The sequence below is a fragment of the Peromyscus leucopus genome, chromosome 1 (assembly GCF_004664715.2).
Source record: "Peromyscus leucopus breed LL Stock chromosome 1, UCI_PerLeu_2.1, whole genome shotgun sequence".
Taxonomy (NCBI): domain Eukaryota; kingdom Metazoa; phylum Chordata; class Mammalia; order Rodentia; family Cricetidae; genus Peromyscus; species Peromyscus leucopus.
The window spans coordinates 14,350,915-14,375,496 of NC_051063.1; the positions used below are offsets into that span (position 1 = coordinate 14,350,915).

Here is a 24,582-nt window from a genome sequence, read left to right on the forward strand (position 1 = left end):
GACACAGTTTCCATTAAGTTAGAATGTAGTGGGCAATGGCAGGGAGATGTGAGATTGATATGAGAAGAGCCCCACAGTGAATAGCAAAAGGAAAACAAAATCTCCTATCTATAAAATTAATACCATAAACAATGGAGCCTCAAACAGCAATTTGAATAAAAAGATCAAGGTACATGAAAATAAGTGACAAGATGGGGAAAGATTTGACAAGAAGTTAACACCATTCCTTATATTCCAAGACGGCTGCCTTCTATATCACCATCATTCACAGAGTGATGCAGAAAGGTGCTTGGAGGTGAAATTTTCTCTGGGTAAGGGCAGAGCCATGTGGAAATGTTCCCAGGAGCAACAACTTTAAGAAGGCAAATAATTTTAAATAGTAAACCATCTCCAACAAATAAGAAGTCTTTCTACAGACTTATTCTAGCTTTGAGGCTTCCTTTTTCCTACCTAACATAAACGTAATCTCTTATTCCATGAACAAAATATCTGAAGTGAAATGCCACTCTTTTCTGTCTTGACCTGACTAACTCTCATGCCTCACTATCGACACACACGTAAATGTATCTTGGAAGAGGAAATCTTAATAGAGAAAATGCTGCCATCAGATTGTTCTGTAGACAACTCTATGCAGCCTTTGCACAATTAATGATTGACATGAGATTTCCCAGCCCACTCTGAACAGTGTCATCCCTGAGCAGATTGATCCTGGATTGTATAAGAAATCAGGCTGAGCAAACCATAACAAGCAAGCCTAAAGGAAGCCATATTTCTTCATGGCCTCTGCTTCAGCTACTTTCTCCAGGTTTCTGCCCTGAATTTATACCTTCATTTCCCTCAGAGATGGAATATAGTGTAGAAATACAAGTGAAAAAGACCCTTTCTTTCAAAAGCTGCTTTTGATCATGGTGTTTTATCACAGCAAATACTCACTTTGATGTGGTCCCATTTGGACTTTTGTTGATGTATGTTTTGTTCTGGCTGCCACAGGAACCTACTGCTACCACACAACCACTTTTCCTGTCAAGATCTACAGATACTTTGAATGGATTTTTCTATGTTTCCTAAGAGTAGAGTAAGAAGCACAGAAGAGCCCCCTGCATAGTACTTCTGTCGTCTCAGTCTCATCTTCTAACTTCCTGGCTAATATCTCTTATTCTGTATCTTCCAGTAAGATCGGAAGTGCACATCATAGACAGAATTGAAGTGTTTTATTTGAGTTTCTAAAGTCATTACAGTTAGAGAAGTGAAACTCCATCCAACCTGTCCAAAACTGATTCCTTTCTCACATGAAATATTCATCATGTGTCTGTTATGCTACTTGCATACCTCACTGTGGCACGAATCCTATATGTTCTTATTAATAAAAACAAACCCAGGTATTGGGGAAACACTGAAAGATCAGATAAACAAAATAAGCCACAGCTAATCTTACATTACCAACTTCTCAGCCAATCTTGTTTCCTCAAACTGGAAGCCTCTGGGTCCTCACCCGAATCTTATCTTAACAGCTGCTAAAAGCTTAAAATGCCTAAAAAGCCACTAGTTCCTGGTCCTCATGCCTTATATACCTTTCTGCTTTCTGCCATCACTTCCTGAGATAAAGGCATGTGTCTTTCCCAAGCAAGACATGAGATCTCAAGTGCTGGGATTAAAGGAGTGTTCCACTACTGTCTGGCCTCTATGCCTAATCTAGTGGATGTTCTGTTCTCTGATGCTAGATAAGTTTTATTAGGGTACACAGAAAAATACCACCCCATTTCTTTACTAAGTAACACACAACATTTCCTTACAAAGATTCTTAACTCAGCTGGTAATCAGCTTCATCTTGCTTTGGCATTTTTGGAAAGCATTAGTGTGAATTGGGATGTTGAAGTACACTGAGCTAAGCATACTGGGCTTGAATGGGCAGAGATTGGCACAGCTGACTCATTCTGGACATGCAAAGACTGAGGTAATAATATCACAGAAGAGATGTGAATGGCATTATGGGAATGGAGCTCAAATAAGTAATTTCTGTAGCCAGTCTGAAAGGTATGAATACTGAGATATCTCACTCAAATTCATAGTTGAGTCTATGAGAATATTCTTACTTCTTTCTAAACTGCCCATAATGTTGACTCTTAACAGAACTTCCAGCATTAGACTGTATCGAGTTAATGTGAAGAGGAAAGTAATTATTTACCTAATTGATGGACACATCTATCAGGGAGAATTTGAAGGTATGCAGCTTTGCACTGATGGGCTCACCTCTAACATTACACTGGCAATTTCCCAAATGTACTTACCACTTGGTATTGTTTGGCCATGGATCTTGTCAGCCCAACCTGCACAGTACTTTAATGTTTTTATGCTGATGTCTAAATCCATCATGTATGCATGGGGAAAGACTTTCCCAGCATTCATTGACTCCATTGTCTGAAAAATAAATAGTAATATCAAAGTCTAAACTTTCAGCAATAAAATTTAGATCCAGCATATACAGTCAATGTTTTTAGTACTTATGCATTAGAAAGTTTGGGAAATATAAAGATTCTTAAATCTAATGTTCCTTTAAAGAAAGAATCAAATGACTTGTCCATGGTCACATGACAAGATCCTGGTGGGAGAGGAAGTGAGATTCTGATTGCCTAACCTCGCAAATCTTTCTGTCAGACCTTAAGTACTTCTGGCTAAGCACTGTCTAAGAGCTGGTTTCTTAAGCACGCAGCTGTAAAAATGATTCTTAGTCTCCACGTCCTATCAGCATTCCAACAAGTTTGCACTTGTCATCTGACTGTAGCAACAATTTAGTGTTTGCAACTATTCACAATAATCATCATATTCCTCTCATGTATAAACAATCTGCTCATACAATTCTAATTGTATGTTCACATAATTGTAACAACTGTATCTTTCAACAGGGATTTGCCATAGCAGAGATTTTAACTCTAAACCCCCTGTTTGGGAAATATTGTCATGATGATTTCAATAATCTCTTCTCTCAGAGCTCAGTAAACACCATGGAAGAGAAGGCAGAAAAAGTGTAGGAGCCAGAGAAGATGAAGACTCCAGGAGAACAAGGCCCTGTGAATCAACTAAGCAAGGTACACATGAACTCACAGGGACTGAAGCAGCAAGGACAGGGCATCCATGGATCTGCACAGATATATTAAAGTTTTAGCTTAGTGTTTTTATGAGACTCCCTGACCATGAGAACAAGTGGGACTCTCACTCTTGTGCCCACTCTTGGGGCTACTTTTCTTCTGATTGTTTGCTGTGTTCAATTTCATTATGATGGTTTTTACTTTATCTAATTATATTTTATTTTATCATGTTTGGTTGTTATCTCTTAGAAGGCTGTTCTTTTCTAATGACAGACTAAAAGGGAGTGGATCCATATGGGGAGGTGGGGGAGGAACTGGGAGGAGTAGAGGGAAGGGAAATATAATTAGGAAACATTGTATGAGAAAAAGAATCTATTTTCCACAAAAGGAAAAATAAAAGATTATGAAGCTCCACATTTTCTGACCTTAGCAGTCAGTATCTTCTCCTCCCATTTTTATGAAGACTTTAAGGATGCTTTGAAATTATACAATCCACTGGGTGGCCACCTGGCAAGATGCACAGGTTTGATATTGCCCACTATCTTAAATTAACTCAAATATGACTTTGTATCTATTCTTCTCTCCCTATGGCTCTCATGCTGATTGAGGAAGTTAGCACTTTTCAATAAGACAAATGCAAAGAACTAAGCTTTGGGAAATGCTGATGACTTTCAATAGAACATTTCAGTTAGTATACATTTATTTCAGAGCTATCAATTCTATTTTGGCATGTTTTGAATGATGTAGAATCCTTAAGGAATGAATGATTCTCAATAATTGCTGAATTGCAGATTTTTTAATAAAGTAAAAGTTTGAAAATCTTATTTTCACCTAAGATTATAAAGCTAATAACATTTATTCTCAGTTGTAACTTTTATATCACTTTGTTTTCAGGTGGCTTTACTAAAATTCAAAACTGAAAAGACAAGGAAATGTACCCTCCATCCATGTTCTATACTGACTTATCTAACTATTGAAATTAGAAAATATAGGTCTTGAGAGCATAAAGAGCTTTAATGAGAATAGCAAAACTGGATTCTGCACTCAGATGTTCTAGAGAAAAGGCAGGTGGCAGTTTGTGGATCTGGCTCTAAATCAAACTGACCAGCCACTTGGAGCAATGAGTGCTCTCAGGAGTTTCCCCACTGTCTCCCATTGTTTTGGGTTAATACTCACACTGAGCAGCAGGCGATCTCTTTCCACTAAGTCAGCCAGCTTGTTCAGCAGGCGCCCCCTCTCTGAAGCATCCATGGTGCGCCATGGGGAGCCAATCTGAAAAGCCTGTCTTGCAGCCTTCACAGCCTTGTCAACATCTGCCTGGAAATCACACAGCATTCAATTCAGGATGTTCAAAACACTAGATGAGCAAGAACAACATCGCACCCTTATAAACTAGGACACAGTCCTCACAAACAGAATCTAGGTCTCCATTAGCCCAAAGTGCAGAACATTCCACACACTGGGCACCACAGTATGCTGGAATTGTTTCTCTTGAGCAATATTTCAAACAAGCTCCATATCCTTTTCAAATAGTTAAACTCCTAGAACAGAAGTGCTGTTTTAATAGTTGTTACTTTATCCCATTGTAGTAGAACACAGTGTTTATTTTATTTGAAATAAGTTTCTAGTGAATTGACACACTTTATCTCATTTGATTCAGAAAATGCTATAAGAAAAACGTATTCCTAAATTCACAAAGAAAATAAAGCAAAAAGAGAAAGGCTATCTCAGGACAAATAGAGTACCTGTAAGCCATGTGTCCTGCTCTTCTCTCTACATCTGCCAATTAGACACTCATGTCCATAAACTTTCATATTCACTCATCACAGTGCTACCACCTGGGTGAGAATTGGGTAAATTTATCTGCTAGTGTTCAATGTTTCACATTCAAAATGAAGACCTTTGTGTATGATAAGCCCCAGCATAATAGTGACCCATCCTACTCCCTAAATAAGTAGAGAAGAAACTATCTTTTATTAATAATAAACTGCTTATAGCATCATTAATTGAAACAAAATAGAATAAGAAAGTCACACTCATATTGTTTAGCTTTTCTGTTTTTGCTCATGTACTTTTTATCACCACTGCATTTTTCCTTTAATTTACTCCTTTAAATTTCCTAAGCCACTTCCCTTCCAAACTTTGCCAGGGTCACTCCATTCCTCTGCAGATCCCTATTCACACTTCCTCTAGTCTCTTCTAGTTCACCTGCTGAGAGCATCACTGCTCCTTCCATTTCTACTCCATGTGCTTTTTTAACTTCATCAAGTCAACTGCAAATAGTATGTATGTAAGGACTGTTCCACAACTATTCATCTACAGGACTCACTAACTCAAGGAACCCTGTAAATCAGATGATCAAAACAACAGTGGGCTTCAGCTTGTTGTGATGAACCTTGAGAATGAGAATGCTGTGCTTTTTAAACCACACATTTTAAACTAGTGAGACAGCTCTGTGTGGATCTGTCTGCTCAGTGTTCTGTCATTGGCCTTTGCTTAATAAGAGCTTCCTGATCTCACTGAGGGATGAAGAGAAATGACTTTGAGACATCTTTTAACCAGGATGAAAAAAAAAATTCAAACATCAAAAACCTGCCTACAGAAAACTGTTATGAGTAAATTTGTTATTATGGTTTTGTCATTTGGGTTATGACCCTCCTTTTCTCAAACCAGATATTTAATCTTACAGGACTAGAAATAGACTAAAGACATGAATTTTTAATTTGAAAAGAAGGATTCTGAGTCCTCCTTTTTAGTTTTGAAGCACGCAAATATCCATCCACTGTATGGCATTCTATTAGTTGGCTAACAATAGGACAGTGGGGTACAGTTTGTCTGAAATATTCATTAGATGGAAGGAACACACAACTGAACATCACATTATCATTATAAACACAGGCCTCGTGCTAACTTCAGCAGCACATATACTAAAATCGGAATGATACAGAAAAAAATAGCATGGCCCCTGTGCAAGGATGACACACAAATCATGAAGCATTGCATACTTTTAGAAAGCTATGACAAAAATAAAATAAAAGAGGTGAAGGAACCTATTCAAGACCAGAAATGGAAATAGAAGCATTAAAGAAAGCATAAACTGAAGGAATTCTGGGAATGGGAAATCTAAGTAAACACATGTTTCCCTTAGTATCCCAGAAGAACTGTTCCCCAAATCAGCAAAAGATAATTTAAATTCATGAATGCTAAACTTATGATGTACTATTTACATGTTACACACCAGACATCCTTTCAATAACTATACTTCTGATGCTGAGTACAAATGCTAGGGAAGTGGTAGATAAACTATACTGCTTTGAGAATAATGGCCAAAATTCTCTGCCCATTCAGTGTGTACACAGCTGTGACAGGCCTCATTACATCATCTATGTTAGCAGCTACACATTTCAGATCTCAGGGTTGAATTCACCAGTGTAGAATCTGAGGGTGTGGATGGTTCACTCTAAACTGAAGTTGTGCCACAACTTGTTTGAAGTTCATTTTCCTTATCTTTAAACTCACAGCTATCTCACACTTTATATAGACAATATTCCTAACACTCACAAGATGGGGTTAACTGTAGACAGTTACTAGAACTGTAATGTCCTAGAAGAAAACCCAATATGAAAATGATTACACAGCATCCTAGTCCATTCTAGCACATCCTTTCAGCTTCTCTACCCTCTACTACATAGGCTTTTACTGTTGTACATTGTAAACAGCCTCCCATTCATTCTCTTCCCACTTTCTGTTTAATGCCGCCAGGTTAACCTTTCACATAATTTATCTTATCACATTCCTTTGGATGTTTGTAACTGCTGGCTTCATCTACAATCCTAAGAGCAAAGATCAAAGATTTCTATTTGACTTTCAGGTCTAATATTTTCTGTACAGACTTCACTTGCCAACGACTTCCTGTTGACATTTTCTCTGCTCCAGCTGAGCCAGCCCTTCTCATTTTTGCTCCTGAAATTCTTTTTGCATAGAGAATGTCCTACCAGCAAGCCCATATACTTCCAAAATCTTTCACATTTTTCAAGGCCTGTTTTAATGTAATAATCTATTTCAATAGTCACCAGACACCCAGCTCAATGGCAGATAATAATCAAGAACCAGTTAAACTACAAGAAGAAAGACAAGTTCTTTATTACCACAGGTTACTATTGTACTTAAGTATCATGAACCCTGTTTCAGTGATAAACAAGGAGATCTTACCTTATGCTAGTAAAACACAGAATTAGAACCAACATTTGATGCTACATCTCATCTCCACATTCAATTTTCTCAGCAAGGATGCTCAATAGCACTTTGTTAAATAGTCACTGCTGTTGTTTAGTTACTCCATATGTATAGAACAGTGATTTTTCAGTCCTTCATTACCCTGTGAGACTCCATTTGAAGAGTAGCTTTTGACTCCATTTGGAGAGAGAAAGATGATTGTAGCCCCTAGGTGGACCCAGGAAGTCTATCATGTACCACCTACCTAGCACAGTGTGATTGAATGACTTCTTCCTGGGGATAGAAAGTGGGCCATCCTGTAAGTCTTCTAGGGAGAAGTGAAAGTGTGTGGGCAAGTAAGCAGATTAAAATCAAATCAAGGAAAGCAGAGGAAAAACTTATCAGACACCCAGGAAATGATGCAATTCCCTTGCCTGGTTCCCATAAAGTGATGAACACCTAATACTGTAATGGCATGGCCTCTGAACAAGCTATTGTCTGATACCTTGTGTGTGTGTCAGGTGCCAAGGACTCTGACTCACCTGGGTCCCTGCTATTGAAGCAGCCTACTAGACAGCCAGTCCAAATACATGTTCACCTGTCTGAACTGTCATTTTCTGTTATAGACCCAGTTTGGCTTTTGATCTTGCAGTTGAGCTTGGCAACTTCTCTCTCCCAAATGACCCCAGGCCTCCCCTAGCAGCACTGCCCAGGCATGGGTTCTTTACCACTGGAGATTCTATCTAAGCCACTTCTGAAACCTCTTCAACTATGCTGCAGACTCTTTAACTTGTATTCATTGAGTAACCCATATATGCTTATACAGTGTTACAAATACACTTACTTTGTGATGTGTGGTGTGAGAATTAATGTTAGTGATTAATACTGTAATAAAGAATTGGCATTCTCCACAAGCAGATGAATAAGGTGGGTGGCTTTTCTACCAAACTGCTGTTATTTAAGTGGCTAAATCTTGGAAATTTATTCCTATTCAATACAGTAAGACATTATGGAAAGACATAAATACATTCGTCTACATTTTGGATATGACACATAATCCTTCTATGACTTATTCTTGTTGATATTTATACAAAAAATCATACTTTAAGTAATTATTTTCCATTATGTGACAACATTTTTGCATTATCCAATAGTACAAGTCTCATAAATGCTTTTGATAGTATTTTTCTTTCAAACTTCAAGCTTCTTGAATTGTCAATTTTTATTCAGGGGCTGGCATTTCCAAGATAATTTTGAATTAAACAGAAAACAATGGCTAGGTTAACTGTGATTTACTGTCATCAAATTGTGTGGCCTAGGGAAAATAAATATTATAGTTTTGAAGTCAAAGCCAATGAAGTGAAAAAAAAAATGTATTTGCTCTGGTCCGTGCCCGACCTTTGTGAAACCATGAAAGGTGGGATATGGCCCAATCGCAGCCCCATTCTGCTTGTGAATGGAATCTTCAAAACCTTTAGCCTTTGACCTGATGAGAAAGTCCAGCATATCAGACTCTGCTGTGAACTTTACCAGGTTAGAGCTTTTCTCTAAGCAACGCTAGTCACTCTTCATTAGATTCCTCACAATTTGTTTGAACATCAACAATTTTAAAGAGACTATTTGTTTAATAACTCCACAAAAGGATACAGATACAGGACTGTGGTTGTAAAGCAAGCTCTTGCTTATCACAGATAATATCACTAACAATTTCCTCACAGCAGCAGTTCTCAGCCTTCCTAATCCTGTGACCCTTTAAAACAGTTCATCTGAGGTGACTCCCCCCATAGAAGTTTTTTTTTTGTTGCTACTTCACAACTGTCACTTTATTGTTGTTTCAAATCATAATGTAAATCTCTGTGTTTTCCGATGGTCCTAGGTGACCGTGTAGAAGAGATGTTTGACCTCCCCCCCCAACACAAAGGAATCACTATCCATAAGTTGAGGACCACTGCCTTAGAGGACTCATTTGTCCTGCCAACCAGGTTGGCAAAGCAACTTGGCTTGCAGCTTGCCTGGTATGAATTTTTCTCCCTGATCTTTCTACAGGAGGGGCAGTTGTCACTAAAGACAGAGCAAATTAGTGCTCCCTGGCAAGGCTGCTGGCATGGTCACCAGCTTCCCGTCTGTTCCTGAAAAAGAAGATAAACCTCACTGATTCCCCCAGCAAAGTCCTCAGCCTGCTGACCTGCCAAGGTTTCTACTGAACCCAGGCAAAGAGTTTTGTTTTCCTGATGAGACCAACCCCAGTGTGAGAGCAAGATGCCCCCTAGGAGCTAAATGTTCAAGGCTTCAGGGTTAAAGCATCACGAACATGATTTTTGTTAACTGATATCCACAGATTCATAGTCTTCTTTTTGAGTGTCGTTCTTGTCATCAAGGAGAAGGCATGACTAACTGACATGCACCCTAAATATGTGACTATATTAAAATGCCATGCCCCATATTAAATGTTAATACTAACCCTTAAGAAATGAGACAAGCCGGGCGGTGGTGGCGCACGCCTTTAATCCCAGCACTCGGGAGGCAGAGCCAGGCGGATCTCTGTGAGTTCGAGGCCAGCCTGGGCTACCAAGTGAGCTCCAGGAAAGGTGCAAAGCTACGCAGAGAAACCCTGTCTCGAAAAACCAAAAAAAAAAAAAAAAAAAAAAAAAAGAAATGAGACAAGTTATTTAATAGTTCATACTTCACTATGCTACAGTAGCCTCAGACCATTGAAGATTTGGACCCTACCTCCCTACTTTAAATTCCAGGTAACATAAAAAATGCTAACATCGGATCTATAGCCGGTGTTTTTTACTGTTTCTTGTTCTCTTGATTTTATGTTCTTTTTTAAGTTCTTGTGTATCATGGTCATTTATTGTCTACCAGATGTGCATATGGCCAATTTTCTTATGCCAAGGACAACAGAACTTTTCCCCATCTGCCTGAGCTATCAAGTGTCCATGTCTTTCACTGAACTTGCAGTGGACTTTGAGTTCAGAACAGTGAGAAGCAAAGACTGCTGGCATGAATTGGACCTGTGGGTGTGGGAAAACTTACCTTGTCCCCTTCTTCCACATGGCAGATGACCTCCTCAGTCGCCGGGTTAAGGACAGGAAATTTCTTGCCACTCACTGAGTCATGCCATTCATTGTTTATGAAGATCTGTGAAAATACAGCAATGACAGAGAAAATAGATATAAATATGCAGCAAGTTAGAAAGCTTGATAAACTAGAGTTGAGGTATTAAAAGTTGCCTAAATATTATGTGTCTTTCCCTGTCTAAAAAACGTTCATGTGTGTGTCATTTAACTACTAAAGAAATATAGAGGTTAGACAATTGGGAATTCAGATGTGTGTCATTAGGACATAGCAATTAGAAGAGGCGCCCTTACATCACTGGAAAATGTCTGAATTTCAATATTTGCACCCCGAATTCGAGTTTCATTATGAAACTATTTTTATGTGTATTTGACTCCATTCCTCCTCTGTATAAAGGAAATCTTAGCCTTGTAACATGACCATTATGAGAAAGCTAAGAGAAGCATTGCTGTTAATTTCCTGTGTGCACAAAAATATTATTAGCTAATGAAATATTTTTGTGCATGGAAAGTATTGCCACTTGTTAACTTAAATTCTTTAAAGATATGTGCATTTTTATTTGTACATATGTGTTTGCCTATCTAAGTTTCTGTGTAGCACATGCATGCAGGTGTCTGAGGACAGAGGGCCTTGGCTGCCTTAGAACTGGAGTTACAGATGGTTCTTCCTAGTCAATAAGTGTTTAAAGTATGAGAAATGAGAAAGGAGAAGTAAGACCCCAAATCCCTTGAAACAAAATCCTTCACCCCTGAGATCCATGGAAAACCCTCAGAACTTCTCTCTGGTGAAGTACAGATAGGACATGAATGTACAGGAAAGACTGACAGAAAATTAGGAGAAAATGAGAGAAGAATGACATGATGGGAAACAGATCTTGGGAACATCAGGTAAAAATATTTTAGAAGTTGAAAACTATTCAGAAAAAATACACTGGGCAAGATAGCTAATGTTGATCATTCCCCATGAACCAGAGCAGGCTTCAAGTGCCACTTAACAATTGAATGCTTTCTCTGCTTACACCTCCTCAGGAAATGGGCCTCCTCATAATCTCACTGTGATTGTAAGAGAGAAGAGGCATGTAGAGATGATAGTGTTTGAACAGTGACCTTGTAACTTTCAGAGGAGCTCTTCATGCAAAAGATCAGTAGCAGAGAAGAAGGGCACTGGTGGCATTTACTCAGAGCTCCTAAGGAGTTATGGAGACAGGGATGTGATGGGTGCACTGGGATTTATAAAGTTACAGAGGCTTTTAATACAAAAGATATTGTATTTCCTTTAAAAAAAAATTCTTAAATACTAAACTCCATTTCATCTATCCCTATCAAAGAGAACTGAACTAGAGAAAAAAACACTTTGAAAGTTAAGATTATGCAACTCTCTGACTATACTTGTTTTTCTGTCTCTCTTTGTTATTAATCTGCTTGTCTGTGCCCTTTCTTGTGTCCCAAACACTGTTAAAGAAGAAAAAAAATCTCCTGGCCAAGAGAACAGGATCTCTGACCTGGGTGTGTGACTTTAAGTTACAGTTGGACTGGTTCAGTCACTTTGGACAAGAAACCACTCCCAGGAAGCAGGGCTCACCTTAAGTCAAACTAAAGAGATAAGTGGAATAATTAGTGAGATACTGTACATGTCCTTCACGGAAGCTGCAGTCCTACTGCAGAATTTTGGATCCCTTTTCTGAATTATTCAGAAAAAAATAACTTTCTATTTTCCTCCTTCTATCACTCTTCTGAGAATAGTTTTAACAGTTTCGTCTTCTCTGCCAAAATTTTGAACTTGCTTAGTCCTTCCTAAAAACTTCCCTGCCCTCCACGTGGCTCCTAGTCAGCCATGAGTTCTACTTCAAGGACAGTTTGAGTGACAGGAATATTCCCCTCCTTTTCCAGTCTCCTTCTGAGGGCAGTTACTGAGGTTTTACATCTGACTTGCCCTGGGGTTTTCCTTCTAAGTTCCAATAATAGTCCTCCAGATTTCATTTGGTTCTATTCATAAATTATTCCACTAATGAGACTGAGAACCCCAAGAAATGACCTGGTATTTTCCTGATATCAATAGTATATGCCTCTTGTAATAATAAAGAATAAAATTAAAACAGTGAGGAAAATAATATAGAAATTGAGACACTGCTCAGGCAAAGCCTTTTGACAAATATTTCTAACCCCTCCCTTTCATGCTTTGCAACCAGGAGATGAATTAACAGCCATTATTTTAACCCCTCTTAAGAGGGAAAATCAAATATAATTCTTTAGGGGACACAGTAAAAGGAATGTTCCCAGGCATAGAGAAAGCTCCCCATTGAGATTTAATTGCATACATAACTGGTATTCTCCCATGTGTGAAATGCTGTAACCAGCACATCAAAGATATAGTGCTTACTGAGTAGACCAGAATTACATAGAAGATACATGGAAAAATCAAAATTCCCTGAGTGGCATTGTTTATTATTAACTAGAGAAGTATTTGAACACCAAACAAATGCATTCTTGGCTCTAAAATACTTAAGCCCATCATTCTTCCTCAAATGTCATTATGTAATATGTTTGCAGTGAGGAAATTTCAATGTGGAAACAACTGTTAAGGAACTACTGGTCATGTGCTTATACTTGGGACTTTAAGGAATACCTCAATTTTCTAGTGCTTTCACCTCATTTTAAATTAATAAGTGCTAAAGGAAATAATTCAGAGGAAAGACAGTTCACTTTAAAACTTCCTACACACACACACACACACACACACACACACACACACACACACACACAAAGTCTTAGCAAAATTCATAAATGACAAATTAACAAAAGGAAGAGGGGGATCTTGATGCCCAAATTACCTTTTCAATTGGAATCATGCAAATCAAACTCTTTTTTGTGATTCAAATCTAACTATATAAGCAGTGTCAACAATTCCCATCTTCTTGAACTACCTGGTTTGTAGATTGTAACAGTAATTTCTTGCAAATGAGAAAGTGTGTGGAAGATGTCTATGGTGTGCACACACCTTTGACATCTGTGAATTGCTGGAGAGTGTGGACACATTATAGTCTGCATATTCTGACTTGTCAAAATCTAAATCTAAATTGAAAACACTTTCACTCAATCAAAACCTTGTGAAAACATGCCTGAGGGCACTTCTAGCTGCTTGTGGGCCACAGCCAAGTTCTTAGGACAAGTTCTATCTGCAGAACTTTTCCTAAGCAAAGAGACCCTAAGCCAGGCAGCTCTACCACTTCAGGTGCTTGGGAAAATGCAAAAGCTTTCAGTGATTCAAAACCACATCCATTTGCTCAAAAAGAAAAAGAAATACATGAGAGAGGGCATCAGGCTCTTCTCATTAACTTTAACATTCTTGGATTTCATTATTTAGTTTAGAAGTCAGCCTGATTCTCTCCAGAGTTGAACAGTTCATCTCTCACTTTGTTTTCTTCATTATACTGAAACACAGCTAAGTTTAAGTGACTTTTCTAATAACTTGGGTGTATGTTGTGGTGGAGGGAAGGTGTGTGTGTGTGTGTGTGTGTGTGCTATATTTATTTCTTAATTTTGGAATCTTAAGATCTGCTAAAGAAATAGGCATGAAACTACTTAGTAGGCACAATTACAAGAGTCCCTCAGGACAAGCCCAGTCCGATCATTTGCTCTTCCTGGCTGCAGATTCCAAAGCCTGGGTCAGCCTCCTCCTCTTGTGCCTCTAAATATTTAGCAGCTAGCAATGGCATGTTTTCTCCAACAACAGCAAACTTCCCTGGAGAAATAAACAAGTACTGTGCCTATCTCAAAATAAGAAAAATAATTCAAGTCCATTTGGGGGGTTGGGCAGCAGCCTCCATTCAATGTTCAGGTTTAGGTACTCCAACCTCAACAATGTCAACAAACACATGGTTATGTTATCCTACTTCAGTGTGCTATTTTGAGAGAGGGAGACACTTTTACGCATGTCTGGCTTTTTCCAGGAATTTCCTCTGTTTGTCTGCCTTACCATAAGCGCTCACTGCACAGGGTTAATAGAACTGCTGCTCACTCTGGTTCACTGCACTCTGGCACAAGAACTGTTTGCACAGAAGAAAATCTCTTTTCCTTGGACATATGTCAAGATATAAACTCGTGAGAAGTTGTCTGCTATGGTTTAGAATTCATCACTGAATCTGGCCACTAACTTAGCAAGCATTATAATTTTATGGTAGCAAACAGCTCTAACAGAAACTGCAATTGACTTATGCTTTAACCAGGCCCCCAGGGAAAGCCCCACTTGCAAGGGTCTTACCTTGGTATATTGGATCTTCAAGTTGGCCAGCGGGGCAGGGACTTGAGGTTGTGCAGGGGAAGACATTGCTGGTTTGGCTCCTGGAATGCAGGTGACAGGCTCAGCAGTTTGGTTCTGACACAGCACTTGATCCTTTTTATTTGCATGCAGGAAGGGTCATTTGCATATTGGGATATGATTGGATGGGCAGTCTCAGGGCAGGGCAGAAAGAACACAACTCTCTTCTAATGCTTGGGGCTAGAAGTCTTTGCCTTTAAATGTAAGTCCTTAAGGAACCTGCACCTCAGCCCTGAACTTCCATCTGGAGACTGCTCACTATTTAGAGATGAATTAGTTTAGGAAGCTCCTGACACTGGAAGTCAGTTATTGTTTTCTGGGTCTTTCATGACTATTTATGTTCTCATGCAATTTTCCGTTCTCTGATAGACTGGGAATCAGGGAATTAGTGAAGTGGAAAAGAAAAGGCTCTTGTTCTCAATAGGAGCTGGAGGGAGAAGACCATGAACCTTCAGGTCAAGACTGCCAGAATACACATCTTTGTCCCAGGTCAGAATGATGCTGGGGAGAAAGGCCCTCTCTCTAGACTGTTTTTGGCCACCTTTAAAAAGTCAGCCAAACAGGACTATTTCCAGTCTGAGTAGCAGTCCTAGTATCAAATCAGATCCTCAAATTATCTTTGTCTTTTCAGTGGGAACAAAAAATTGTCCAGGCCTTTTCAGTCAGAGTTCATGGTCACACACAACCCTCAAAGAGCACTATACTCTTTGAATGTGAAGAGTCTTTGAAAGCAAAAGTAATAGAAGTTTTGGGGAAGGTCTGGACTTGTGAATAATTACAGTTTTCAACCTGTGGGTCTCGACCCCTTGTGGGGGGTCACGTATCAGATATCCTGCATATCGGATATTTATTTAACAATTCATAACAGTAGCAAAATCACAGTTATGCAGTAGCAACAAAATAATTTTATGGTTGTGGGTCACCACAACATGAGGAACTGTATTAAAGTTTCACAGCCTTAAGAAGGGTGAGAACCACTGAGTCCTACTAGAGTCCAGGCACTGTACAAAGAAAGATTGTAAATTGCACTCCCTAAGAGTTTAAATTCTGAACAGTTTGAGCCAGGAACGTTGTAAAGGGCAGTTTTTAAATGTAGCATTTTCATTTTGAATACAGTGCTTCTCTATGTTGCTGCTTCAGCACACGTTAGAGAAGGAACAAGATAAAACTCTTTGGATGCTCTGGTTATTAAGAACGAACAGTGACAACTTCTTTGTAGTACAGTTGCCATCTCCCCTGCATGGGGACTTAGCTAGGGGCAGGATCAGGAGTTTGGGAACCTGTTCTCTTTCCACCCTGAACCAAGCTTCTCATTTTGTAAACACACAGAGGAATACAGCTTATGATCATAGGCCTCACAGTATAAGTCTGAAACCTCACTTCAGGCAAGGCATCTCCAGTCTGTTATTCCTCTTTTCCAGCACTGTCTTGATAGCCATAAGATGATCCCCACATAGGCTGAAGATCAGCTTGGGGTCCCCTCAGGAGTAGTTACATACACAGAAATTATGTTCTGTGATCATTCATCCTGGCAGGGATTGGCACACTTTTTCTCATGAATCAGATAGGAAATAATTTCATCTTCCTGGGACATACCAATTATGTTGTAACTATCGCACAATTGCTCAACAGCTGTTACCTAACTTGCAAACAAGAGCTCTTGCCAATGCCCAAACAGCTGCATTTTGCAGAGTCACAGTTGTTTGTGGAATCAAAACTTGTTTATTTGATGTCTAGGAAGTAAAAATACAGGTTGTAAAACATTCTTGGCATTCCATCTTACTCTCTGAGTGGGTACCTCATTTACTGTCTTTCACTAGATAATTATGTAAGAATGACTCCTTAAACCAACAATCACTGCATAGAGTAAAGGAAATTTGGGAGGCAGTTACCATGACTGCCCATTAATTTTCAACAAGTACATACATGTATGCATTCCTATACTTTTTGCTCTGTTTCCCAGAATGGTTTTCTCTGCTCAGAACCTGCTGGGCCATAGCAAGTCTTTCTGAGGGTTCAGTTGCCAAGTCCAAAACTTACTTTATACAAAAGGTTATTTCTAAGGATGGTTGTAAAAGCCAAAGACTTTTCCTTTCATTCTTCCCCTTAAAGAGGAAAATGAGGCTTTAATAAAATTATGGGAGCTGGGCAGGCCCTCCTCAACACCAGACTCAGAGTTTTCATTTGATGGCAAAGATGGTACTTATTTAACATAGGGTCCTGGACAAAGAATATTTAATCACTTCCTTCTCGATGATTAGCTAAATTTCATACTCATACACATATACATACAAAGAAATGCAGGACAATATTTGGAAATGCAAGACAAATATTGACAAAATTAGACAATATTTGACAAATACTCTTGTCAAAGCTGTAGTTATACCAAGAAATGTATAGACCATGACTTCAACCATCACTGAAACTTGAGCTTGAGAGGCAACACATCAGAACAGTTCCATTTAAGAAGCATTTCAGATGAGATCAAAGCTCTTCCTTATATGGATATTTGAATCTCCTACTAATATGAATAATAGAAATTAAATGAGATTAGGTAATAAAACATAACTGAATCATGAAATGAACTTTTCTGCAATGCGCCAAATGTTTGCTTGCTCTCAAAATACATGTGCTGAAATAACAACCCTCAGTGTGGAGGTGTCAGAAGTGAGGTCTATGGGATGAAAATGTGTCAGGAAGAAGAAGCCCTAGGGAGTGATATTAGTGACTTTATATGAAAAGACTTTTTTATTTCTTTTTTTCCCCACTCTCCAACATATTGCTTCATGTTTTTCCTTCTCTCTTTCTTTTCTGGTACCATGGATTGGACCCAGAGCTTCAGCTATGCTAGGCAAGTATTCTAATATCTAGATATGTCACCAGCTTCTCCTGTTGACATCTTCTATGTGAAGATCCAAGGAGAAGTCAGGAGTCTGCTATGAAGAAGACATGGCCTGATCAAGCTAGAACTCTGATATTTGACTTTAGTCTCCAGACTTCTTCATTAAAAGATATTCAGTAAATACCTCTTTTTAAGAAGACATCCAGTCTCTGTCTGTTGTGGTAGCGTAAATGGACTATGATGCCTTCTTTTCATGTTGTCTGATTTCAGGATCATGGTTGGTTCATGGAACTCAGAATCTTGTTCTGATTCATGCCACATCCCTCAAACTACTGCTTCCTTCATCATGGTTGAGTTAGCCCCATGATAAATCTTACTTTACATTTCTTCATGACTACAGTTTATGTGACATCACATCACTCTTATACCCATGGGGAAAAAAAATGCTATGCTGCTGTCTTGAAACTGGTTGAAGGGTCCATAGTGAAAAAGTAAAAGGACCAGAAGCAAAATAGTGTAATGTAGAAAAGGCAAGGATGTGGTTTCTCCCTTGGATTATCTGGAGGGAACAGACTCTGCTCATCACTTATTATGATCTCCTTGATCTGAAATCAGATCTCTGGGTTCTAATTCTATGGTCACACCACCTATATATCCCAGTATAACCAAAACCACAAGGGAATACATTTGTGTTGGTTTTGAACAAATTCCCGATAGCCACCATAAAATAACACACTACTGAATGGAAGCTTGAGTTCAGAGATGCTCAAATTACCTCTGTACTTGATGATGATATAAATCATTTAATCCATTAACTAAACATTCAAAAATAAAAACAAAAGCCTCATGTTAAATACTGATTAGGGGAGATTGACTGATCAAAACTTCATTATTATGGAGAGTTCCAATGTTCCAAAGCGAGAGCCACATTCTCCTGGGCATTTTTGTTGTCTTTCATTCCTGATCCCATATCTATTCATTGACAACCTCTTATTCTAACCTTTTAGTGGGTGGTTGTTTGAGCCATGCCCTGAAGCACTGCCCCTAGTGAGGTAAAAAGGTAATTGTTACACCTAACTATAACCTTGAGGTACATGTCACTGGGGAGTGGCCTGTGCAGGGGATGGGGGGGACCCTTAAGACCTGGGATGCATGTACATGCTCTCTCTTTGCTTCCTCCTCTAAGATGCTGAGGTCTTAGACCAGACAGGTCAGTGTGGGACATAGCTCAACTTTCCTGGACCCTAAGATAAATCACTCTCAAATAAATTTCTTTGCTCAGTAAATAGACTCAGTGTTGTGTGGCAGTGGTGGCACATGCCTTTAACCCCAGCACTTGGGAGGCAGAGTCAGGTGGATCTGTATGAGTTCAAGGCCAGCCTGGTCTGTAGAGCAAGGTCCAGGCCAGGGATCAAACAACACAAAGAAAGCCTGACTCAAAATAATAATAATAATAATAATAATAAAATAAAAAATAAGACTCCGTGGATAATCCCATTATCTGGCCCACAATTCCCCCATGTGGGAACTTGGGTTGGCCATTTCTAGGCCATTTACCCACACAGATAGCTTCCACAGATCTCTGCCCACAGGCTTTGGAAGCACCCAGTACTGCCGGTACTGTTCCTGGACCCCTTTAGACCTAGCTACAGCTTACAAACTGCATGCTCCTGCCGGATCACATACATGCCACTGAGTACACCTAGTGTGTGGTAACTTAAGAGGATGCTGAGCACTCACCCTCCAGCCACAGCTTTGCCAGCCCTCCAGGCTCCTATCTGCCTGCCCATGGCTGCTGCCCCCTGTGGCTTCACTAGACAAATGAAGTCTTTCCTGGGTCCCCTGAACCCTGGCCATCCAATCCCTGGGTGAGGAAGCACATCTCTGCAGCAGACTGACCCTATGTGTGACTCCACTGGTAGGGTGCAAGGGAGCTGCTGAGTCTGACATGCAGCTGCACCCCCCTATCCCATAAGATCAGAGCATGCTTCAGGATCTGCTTAAGAGCTACCCCTCTGACATCTGCTGGCTGAACGGCGCTACTACACCCAAAATACCATCATGAGAACTGGGACATCAACCCTCAAGGATTCATCTAAGGTAAAATTACTTGTTAATTTTACACCTTAAAACTGATTAATACATAAACAAATTAATAAAATTTTCTTTACAAATTTTGAATATTTCTCAAAAAATGGATAAAATATTACATCTCAATAATTTAAAAAATGTTTGCTTATATTGTAAATGAATTTTTACAGGACATATACGACCTTCCTGATATATATATATATATATATATATATATATATATATATATATATATATATGTGTGTGTGTGTGTATGTATATATACATATATATATAATATTCACTATTATGTCATTTAGCATAATAATTCTTACCTTATCACTGAAAAATTGGCTTAATAATAACAGCAAAACTGAGGCATTAATGGGACTGGCACAGGCTTTACAAGGTAGTAATGAAGACTTAAATAAAATGATTCTTTCTTTGGAAATTGCTAACTACCACGAGAACTTCAGGCTTTGCAGAGTAGTAATAAGGACTTAAAAAGATGGATTTGTTCTTTGGAATCTACTGACTTACCATAAGAACTTCAGTCCATTAATAATAACTGTACAACCACATTTAACTCTATTGATAATAAGTATGAGTGGATAAAACAATAACTCTTCAGAGCAATGTTAACACTATTCAGATAATTTATAAGGAGGAAAGATTATTGTTGATTGGTGAAAATAAAGTCTATGTAATCATATGTATCAGAAGAACATAGAAAGTTTCATAAATCCATAAAATCTCTAGAATCCTTTACAACAGAGGAGGTTCAAACACTGCAACAGACCATAGGTGCTCAATTTCAAGCTCTGGAAGAATCTTTCAGTAAATATGACAAAGAAACTACTATACAGAAGTTAAAGGCCATACAAGTCATAACATTGCCAGGTGGCTCTTATGCAATGGCTTATCCTGTCACCATCCATGAGAAGCCAGCAGGTGATAAACATCCTGAGCCATATATGGAATATATTTTGCAACCTATTCTTATAAGAGATTTAAAACACATTAAAGAAGTGGTGGTCACTTATAATATACACTCAGCATACATAAAACAGTTGTTAAATACATGGTCTTCTACAAATAGAATTATACCATGTGACAGTTTATCTCAGCTGTTTTAGAAAACAAATAGCAATTACAATAAAAAAATCTGGTTGATAGAGGAAGCTAGAATCATGGAACAGCAAGGTAAAATAAGAAGTTTTGTGATCTCTCAAGATCAAATTCTTGGTGAGGGCCATTTCGCTTATAGAAATGTACAAGCTACTTTTGATGAGCACACAATATTCTTGTACTGTACAGCAGCTTTAAATTCTTGGGTAAAACTTCCAAAACCAGGGAAAACAACTGATCTATAAACAAAAATTTTCCAAGGGCCACGATAACCAATTACTGATTTTTTACAAAGGCTGACCATGACTATAAACAAGACAGTATCAGACCAAAGACTAATACAAGTAGTAACTGAATCCTTGGCTTTTAACAATGCTAATACAGAATGCAAAAAATACTTACACTTTTTAAAGATCAGGTTGGAACCTTTGGAGGAATAATACAACATGCAAATGGTGTTGAGTCTCTTAACTATGGTAATGAGGTTTGGATAAGAGAGACAATTTCCAGAGGAAGAAGAGGGATTCAAAATGCTAAATGTTTTACACCAGGTCATATGAGAAGAAACTGTACACAGGGTGCTCCTAGAAGCAATACTCCTTCTAGAAGTAACCCAAATGGGAAACTCCAATTTTCTGAATTTTGAAGAAGGTATGACAAAGGCTGACATTAGACCAATGAATGCAGATTAACAATAGATATATGAGGCAGCTCTTTATCAATGGAAAATGCCTTGAGAGGACCTTTCACAGGCCCAAAAAACCAAACATGGTCCAAACATTTTCAGCCACTGTGGAGGAAATACTGCTCAAGGACAATTAAATAACCCAGTGTCTCAAGTAAAGAATGATACTGCACTGGATGATATAACAGCTCTGATAAATGCATCAGAAATTCCAAAAAATGCCATAAAATGAATATTTTGGCAGACTTCCATATATGAACAAAGACCAAAGCTTAGAGTATGGATAAATGGCATTGTTCTGGAGAGCCTGGTAGACACAGGTGGCATTTGTATTGGACCTTTATGACTGTGCTTAGTGGGGGACTTTCATGGTTTTTTTGGGCCATGACCATATGCCCACACTGTGTCTCTAGATGAGGGACAGTGATTGGAAGCCGAGGCTTGGTTCCACCTCCTAGGGGATCAATCCTTATATGTGGAAGTGCTGGATGAACCAGAATGAAAAAAAAACCAAAAAAACAAAAAACAAAAAAAACCTATGTCTTCCTAACAGGATGGGCAAACATGACAGACAACAAAAAAGAAGGAAAGAAATGGGGGTCCCAATGCTTACCTGCCAAAGGGACCAAAAGAACACAACACTGAGGGGCCTTCTCAATGAAACACACCATCTTGGGGGTGCTGTCAAGCAACGCAAGTGAAGAGAGGGAGCAGATCAGAAACTGGACTGGGAGAAACAAAGTAACAGAAGCCCCACATTCAAGCACCAGATGTGGCTTGGACTCTAAAGGCTCCCTCAGGGAGAGGGTGAGAAAGTGCAGTGTTAACAAGACAGACACTGGGAGTCTGTTGAAGGCAAATAGCAAACTTATTTATTCAATAACAGGGAAAGCCTTATATAACCCCCTTCCAGTACTCAGTCTGTGTAGTCATCCCTCATTGGCTGGGTACAATCGGGAACTCTGACAGTGACCAGGAACTCTGACAGCTCCTATTGCTAGGCCCTCAGGCAGACTCCAGGTTGGCTCTTAAGGAGTACATTATGTGCATGCCTTGGCTACTGGTCTGAGCCAATTTCCTCAACCCTATGGGCCTGTCCTACTACAGTATTGTACATGTATTTCTACTCCAATTTGAAACATCTTGTGCAAATGTAAATTATATTTGTCATACTGTATATATGTTCCATTTCTGTTTAAGATATTTGTATATTGATACATGTTGTCATATTGCACTATACATTTCTACCCCCATTTAAGATATTTTTTGTATTGTCATAATTTTGAGATCATTGTTCTTTTACTGAACATTTGTTTACAGGTTTTTTACCTTGTTTATATGAAGCCTTAGTCCTTAGATTATTTAGATTAGATAAGACTTACAGATTTATAGTTATCCATGCTTTTCAGCTCTATCATTATGTAAGTTAGATTGTCCAGATTTACAGATACATAGGTCAGATGGACAGATAATCTTCAAACACTTCATAGATTTAGAGAATATGGCATTTAAATAACTTGGAATTCTGTTGATGTGAGACACGATTGCTCCTGGCAGCATCAATCTGATCCCAAGAGAATATTGGGCTTAAGGCACCCTGTTTGGAAGTTTGTCTTCCTGATGTGTAATGGTCTACTGGGCAAAGAACTGCCCTTACTTCGATTGCTTGCACTTTGAATGTTGTCCTTTCTGGACAAGCAGGACATAAGGAAAAGGGACTACTGAACTCTGCCAAGACAGGGTAAGATGGCCTTTCAAAATTACTGCTTTTTAAAACATTCTGTCAGATATTCTAGACCTATACCAAATTGGATGCCCCAATGGTGATGAGAAACTTTTGCTAACTGTCCAGGCTGCCAGCTGTCTCTGTCTATTCTCAAAAGATTTTCAGTATTGGCTTGCATGCATTTCCCATTTTCTCAGGCATTATTATATTCTTCCTCAGGTCTTTGATGGGGTTGAAGACTAATAGCTACAGTTACAATCTTCTCATATCTTAGCTAGAACATACTAAGTACTAGACTCAGATTCCCAGGATAGAATGGCTTCTGGAATGCATAGCCCCTCTTCCAATCTCAAGCTGCATGTAAACTTTTCCTATATAAACTCCTTAAAGTGAGTGCTCAGGGCTGTTCTCCTCTACCCAATGTGTCGGATGCTGAACTGTAGACCAAGCTTGCTTTTTTTTTTTTTTTTTTTTTAAAATAAAAACCTCAGTATGCTTGCATTGGATAATGGCTCTGTGGTGGTCTTGCTTGGGGGTCTTGTGACCTGGGCACAACAATACAACTTCTCAGTACAGCATTCTGATCTTGCTTTCTCTGCACCTAGCTGGTCAATGTGATTAAATCACTATCAATCCATGGAATTAAATTAATGATCAAAAGAATTTATTTGGGGGTAAACTCACAACCATGAGAGATTTATTGTAGGATCCAGGAAAGCTGAGCTATATCCCATACTGATTGACCTGGTCCAAGAACTCAGCACTGAAACCATGAGCTAGCCAAGAGAGAGCTGCATATGTGTATGCCAAGTCTTTTTATTTTTTTCATTTTCTTTATTAAGAAATTTTCTACTCACTCTACATACCACCCACAGATCCCACGTCCTCCCTCCTCCCACCCCCCAGCCCTCTCTCCCAAGCCACCCCACCTTCCCACATTTCCCAATCCAAGGTCTCTCATGGGGAGTCAGCAGAGCCCAGCACACTGAGTCTAGGCAGGTCCAAGCCCCTTTTCACTGCACCAAGGCTGTACAAGGCATCACACTACAGGCACCAAATTCCCAAAAGCCTGCCGATGCACCAGGGATGGATCCCAATCCTCCTGCCTGGGTTCCCCTGGTGGCCATGCCATAGGGACAGGTACCTCAAAGTCATAGGCAGGTGTAACAGCTACAGCTGCCTCACTAGGGATAGTGCTTTCAGTGCATGGCTCAAACAGCCACCCACTGCAGCTGGCAACTCCTGACTCCACCCTTCTCCTTCTCATCATCCTTAGTTTGGTCACCCTGCCTTTACATTCTGCCTGGCTACTGGCCAATCAGCATTTTATTAAACCAATTCAAGTAACAAATCTTTACAGTGTACAAGAGGATTATTCCACAGCATGGCAGTCTTGAAATTTTTAGGTAACATCTTTCAGAATGTATCATGT

The 24,582-nt window shown here is 39.1% G+C and overlaps 1 non-coding gene and 1 pseudogene across 1 annotated transcript; one reads left to right on the plus strand and one right to left on the minus strand.

Annotated features, from left to right (window-relative positions):
• Nucleotides 1-14,769, minus strand: part of LOC114709816 — a 32,970-nt pseudogene extending 18,201 nt beyond the window's left edge.
• Nucleotides 5,990-6,095, plus strand: LOC114680605. The gene has a single exon (XR_003732800.1). It is a non-coding gene; the product is annotated as a U6 spliceosomal RNA (small nuclear RNA).
• Nucleotides 14,770-24,582: the final 9,813 nt, after the last annotated feature.